We start from the raw sequence: 6,342 nt of genomic DNA on the forward strand, positions 1-6,342 counted from the left end.
AGGGGAAGCTTCACCTTTACCTTTAGAACAAGTTAGTAATAACTTCTGCCACATAAAACATGATCTACCAATGATAACAACCATACCAGTCATGGAGGGCTGGCCAAGATGCTACAAGCACAAAGGATTTTTTTTTAATCTCAAACTTACTTTGTTTTTCTCTGCAAGCTAGGATTTTAATCAATACACTATCTTGCAAGCTAACATGCAGAAGAGTTTTCTGTGGAATTGCCTTTACCTAACTTGGTGAGTCAATTCCCACTGGATGTTATGTATTTAAAAAAAGTAAAGAAAAATGATAGCAAGGATTTAACTTAGAAGGCTAACCAAGATTCTGCGTCTGCTATATTAACTATGCATTGCTATTTTTTAAAATAGAATTATAGAATGTAAAGTTGGCTGTCACACTAAGGATCATCTGGAGATGAATTCAAGAAACCTACAATTTGTAGGGAAATCAATTAAACCATCCATGAGAGTCATGCACCCAGGTTTTTCTTTTAAAAAATAGACAACTCAGAGCCTCCATAGGTAGCTTTTTGCAGGTAATTGTATTGTTCACCCATCATCAGTGAGATATATGTAGTGAAACAACCAGCACTAAAGATGCAACATTTGAAGTAATGCATGGACATAATGAAAGGATGAAATGATCAAAATGTAAGGTGTTGTGCAGTTAATTGGTGAACTGGTATCTCTCCTCTTCATATCCTCTCCTCTTTGTCTCCTTTCCTTTTCTCTCCTCTTCATCTCCTCTCCCTTCCCCTCCTTTCCTCTCCTCTCCTCATCTCCTCCTCTCCTCTTCATCTCCTCTCCTCTTTGTCTCCTCTCCTCTTCATCACATCTCCCTTCCCCTCCCTTCCTCTCCATTCCTCTTCATCTCCTCTCCTCTCCATCTCCTCTCCCTTCCCCTTCCCTCCCCTCCCCTCCCCTCTTCTCCTGCATTTGGCATTATGTGCTTATTCTGTAAGGGAATACCATGATAGATATGCATGTGTTTGTTTGTTTCTCAGTCTCAACCAGCTGGATAGACCTGATTGTAGTGTATTTTATATTTACTAAGGGAAAACACAAAAGTTCCATTCTTTCAAACGTTCCCAGGGGCTGCTTTAAACTACATTTATTTTTTACAAACATGTCTTAAAAACACCACAAAGTGAATTCCCAATGAAAAAATGATATGCTGGTTTATAAGCCCGCTGGCCCCTCACATGACACTAAAAGCACAATGCTTTTTTGCAGCATTGGCTCTGAAAGGCAAGCCTTTATAACTGGTTATGATTCAGGAGATTTCAGCCTTTTATTATCATGGCTGTGAACCATCATATTCTGCTATTAATTTGACTGAACTGCTACTGCCAGGTGCCTGCATTAAAAGAGTCCAGTGTAGTCATTGTTTCATATCAGTTTCTGACACCTGTATGTATTGTTTTTTTCCAAAGAGAATCTATGACATTCCTTTTCATTATCTACTAAAAAAAAACCACACCTCCCCCCCCTCAGGGCTTGAAATAACAGTGTGCTTTTTTAGTTATGCAATTAGAACGGATCTACAGAGAATACCTGGACAAATTCCCACTTCATATTATTAGATTGATGGAAATCATTGGTGTGGCCATCTAGCTTGAAAATGTGTGACAGACAATAAACTAATCAATGCCATTGTCAGAAATAAAACGAAGAATACCGACTTAAAACTGATATAAACAATTAATTGGTGATTGGATATTCAAAAATGTTTTGCACTCTTCCAAGTTGGAATTCCAAATGATCTGGACCCAAATGCCTGAAGAAAATGCCAGATTTTCACTGCCTTTCTGAGGGCGTTTAGAGTTAAGGACAATAGAATGTCAACAGCAGATGTTGGGGAGAATCATGGCAGAGGGTGGTTGAATAGCTGTAAATAGCTATAGATTCTCATTACTTGTGTGTATGATATGTATCAGAGGTAGGTTTCTGCCAGTTTGCCCTGGATCGGGTGAACCGGTAGTGAGGGTGGCAGCAGGCTCCACCCACCCGACCAGACACTTTGAGCAGAAGCATCGCACGAGTGCACAAGCAAACTGGTAGTCAAATAAATTGAAACCCACCACTGATGTGTATCTCATGCTTTCTTGGTTGTTTTTGCTTTCATTGACTGGTTATAGTTTGTTTATACTTCCTAAAAAAATTATGTAGTTTATCTCAGGGTAACTGGCTTTACTGTTTGAAAAGAATAAGGAATAACTTTCCCTTTACACAAAGACATGGAAATTAGAATTAAAATAAAATAGGTGGTGAGAGTAGAAGTATACTGCAAAGGGAAATTATTTTTAAAATAGTGATAGAGAAATATGTCCTTTTTTTAAAGCTCATGTTACTTTTGTGTTTTCTTTCCTTCCACAGTTCAATAGCATTTCTGAAGGGACTTATCGTTTTAGAAAACCATTTGAAATTATACGTTTAAATATGCATTTCACTATATATTTAAATAGGAAAGCTTCTTTAGAATGTGCATTTTTTTATTTTGATAATCCTAGGAACTGCATGTGGAGGAATGAAAAATCTGATCATAACCAATTTCCGAATCTGAATATTAACATGAGTAGTGCAAGTCAAGAAAACTGTTACATGAATTCATAAAGACAACAATTCTATAACCACTGAAGGCAGGACGCTGGGTGAAATTGAGATGGTATATCCCAATTCATTGCTGCATTGCTGCAAATCAATTCTGGCAATCCTAACATAAAAAAGAATCAGGGAATTTGATATGCACTACTTTAAATTAACTCATCAATAAAAATGTTTTATTTTCTATTTTGTTTTCTATTTTACTTTATTTATTATTATTTTATTTCGCTGTCATGTATTCAGCAAATTTAGAATGGCACCCAATCAGTGGTGGGTTTCAAAAATTGTTCAAACCTACTCTGTGGGTGTGGCCTCCTTTGTGGGAGTAGTTTGCCACCCATGTGACCAGATGGGAGTGGCTTGCCACCCATGTGACCGGATATGAAGATGCCAATGACACTTGTCAGAACCACCTTAAATTACGTCACACACAACACTGGCATGCATAAGAATATGATGTAAACTTGTTTTTTAAAAGGCATCTTTGGTTTGCGTTAAATCAACTTCAACACACGCAATGTTCTGATTGCACCACAAATGCAGTAGTCATCCTTATGTTTCACAGAGACACTGAGTTTTATAAATATGAGCATGATAGTGTAGAATAATCATATCCAAGGACCAGTGGTGGGTTTCAAAATTTTTTGGAACCTCTTGTGTAGGTGTGGCATGTTTTCCAGGTCCACTGGTGGAACCTCTTCTAACCGGTTCGGTAGATTTGACGAACCGGTTCTACCGAATAGGTGCGAACTGGTAGGAACCCACCTCTGCACCCAATACTATGAAGAATCTGGACGGTATACAACATTAAAAACAGTAAAACAGTAAAAAAAAAAAAAAACTAAGAAAATAATATATGTCCAAAGGAGAAAGCATTTATCTATGGCAGGAGTATCAAACTCAATTTCATTGTGGGTTGCATCAGGGTTGTGTTTGACCGCAAGTGGCCATGTGGGTGTGGCCAGGGGGCGTGGCCAGCTCAACATCACTCGTGTTGGGGGTGCCTGAGTGTTCTGCCAGTGAAAACGGGCTCCTGCGCTCCAGTTTTGGCTGTCACAGCCTTCTGCAACCCTGTGCCAGCAAAAACAGCGCTCAGGAGAGCCACAAGCGGCCTGTTTTCACTGCCAGAGACATCACAGTCCAGTCTTTTGCTGTTTCCTGGGTGGCCCCATGGGCCAGATCAAAGCACCCTGCAGGCCTGATCTGGCCGCTGGGCCTTGAGTTTGACACCCCTGATCTATGTTGAGAGTGTGATAGTGGTAGTGTATCCATCATTGCTTTCCTTGACCACCTCAGTGGACTTTGGTTACATTGACCATGGTATCCTTTTGGGCTGGCTGCAGGGTTGGGGGCTGTCCTGTGCAGTCTTGCATTGATTTGACTCTATTTTCAGTTTCAATTGGTGCTGATAGGAAGTGAGAGATCCAGTCCTCATTTGTGTTGTGCCACAGGATTCAGTACTCTTCATTCCTTTTTAAAGTCTACTTTAAGTCTCTGTGCAAGATCATCTGCCACCACAGGATGAGGTACCATCGGTATACTGATGCTACTCAACCTTATACCTCCATCCCTGGTGATGCAAATGATGCTGTTCCTACCCTTTTACAGTGCCTGGAGGCCATGGGGGTTTGAATGGGCTTAGGCTGAACCCTTATAAGACCAAGTAATCTTGGGGGCATCAGCTTTGGGATTTAAGATATTAACATCTTTAATTCTGGATGAGGTTGCACTGTCCCACAATGACCAGGTACACTACTTAGGGAAGTAGGAGTCTGGAAGGGGAGTCCTTGCACTCAGTCACTTAATCCTTCATCATCTCATACCTGGACTATTGTAATGCATGGGGCTACCCTTGAAGAATATTTGGAAGCCCAGATGGCACAGAATGCATCTGTGCAATTAGTTGGTGTTTACACATATTTACTTGCCCATATACATGAATCTGTACAAACAAAACAATGCCATTATAAACAAAAAAAGATATTTAAACCAAGAATAATATACTTTGAAAAATCAATCTAGTCAAATGCCTAACGGATAAGAAACATCTAAGCCATTTTAAATACAAGATGGAGTTTGGAAATCTAAAATAGTTTTGATGTCCCCCCTCCCCTTTAGACAATCAGGCAAGATTTTGATCAAAAACCAAATTTTCCTGTATGCAGTTTCTCAGTTCTAACATTTACACTGCTGAGGTTGTGCGAAGTATCAGATTAGAAATTTACTAAATTGTCACCTACAAAATTGGTTGGAACTAAAATCTCTTCAGATATATGGGAGGTATTTGCTAAAATGATTCAATGCATCAATTTCACTGTAATTTATTGGATCATGAACAAAAAAAGAAATGTGATCAGAGTAGTGATTAAAAATGCTACATGTGGAGAAAAGCACAGTACGAAGCCTATTTTGATTACATGTTTGAGCTGCACTGAAAGATTGTGGAAAAGTGAAACTATAGCAGACTGTGCTAAAAAAAAAAGCAGCTATAATTATTGTCTTGTATAAATACCACTCCAAAACGTGCTCTTAGGCTATTTGAGTGAAAGGTTCATAATCTCAGATTAATTGGGGGGTTGCTAAATTTATTGCTGCTGTTTTGTTAGAAACAATTTTGGTGCACATAAGAATATTATGGAATGACAGCAGAATTTTTTCAAGTTGAAGTTCAAAACTTATTTTATTGGTATTTATGATCTCTTGTAAATCAACCTACAACTCAGCCTAATTATGTGTCCACGAAGTATAGATGTGAAGATACCAGACTGGCACTGGGAGGACCTAAGCTTATTTTATTTATATATTTTATTCATTTATTAAATTTGTTTGTGTCCCATCTCTCCACGAGGTGACTCTGGTAAGCTTGCAATGTTACAAAGAATAAAGCAAAAGCAGAAACATGTACATATTAAAGGGTAAAGTACTATATCCAGTCGCAGTATTGATAAGATACATTGTGAATTCTCCACAATGTCTGCTCATCTGCAATGGATGATTGTTCACAACAATCCTTCCTTATTTAAAGGGACAAGCAAACTTACAGCATGGAGTCCAACGAACTTAAGGCCCGTAACTCCTTCTGTTACAATGGTCTGATACAGTAGGAGTAGAACCAATTGCTGATGGAAAAGGTATTGCTGTAGTCTTTAAGAAGTGTGCAGGCCAGCGAAAACCAGTCACGTCCTATGAAAAAATCACCATCAACAAGAAAGCACAGGCCACTCTCAGCAGCCTCCGCTATATTATTTGCAAGAATAATTACCGCAAGGATCTGCACATGGCTGCCTTACATCGGGCCAGTGCAATTCTGCGCAGCCAGAAGCCCATGGTAGTGAAGAAGAAGAGGACTCAGGCTCCCAAGACTGCATAAAAAACAGTTCTCAAATTACCCAATAAATGAATACAGCCAGAAAAAAGGAATAAAGTACTATAAAAATACAAATTATCAACTATAAGTTAAAGATGGGGAGGGAGGGAATAGGAGGAGCAAGAGAGGTGGTGGGACCTGTTATTAATCTATCAACCATCTCTAACATGACACTCTCCCATTGGAGTCCAGGCCAACTGGCAGAACCAGGTCTTCAAGTTCTTTCAGAAGGCCAGGATAGTTGGAATTGACCTCACTCTTAGAGAAAGATGTTCCAAAGAGCCAGAATGATGGCATAAGCTTTTCTCCTAGATCCTGCCAGCCAAAATTCCTTGGCTGATGAGGCCTGCTGCATCTCTCCT

The 6,342-nt window shown here is 39.3% G+C and overlaps 1 pseudogene; it reads left to right on the forward strand.

Annotated features, from left to right (window-relative positions):
* Window positions 1-5,583: 5,583 nt before the first annotated feature.
* LOC148044167 (large ribosomal subunit protein eL28 pseudogene) lies at window positions 5,584-5,983 on the forward strand (annotated as a pseudogene).
* The last annotated feature ends 359 nt before the right edge of the window (window positions 5,984-6,342 follow it).

The sequence above is a fragment of the Thamnophis sirtalis genome, unplaced genomic scaffold, assembly GCF_051295495.1.
Source record: "Thamnophis sirtalis isolate CommonGarterSnake01/CBP01778 unplaced genomic scaffold, rThaSir2_p1.2 scaffold_9, whole genome shotgun sequence".
Lineage (NCBI taxonomy): Eukaryota > Metazoa > Chordata > Lepidosauria > Squamata > Natricidae > Thamnophis > Thamnophis sirtalis.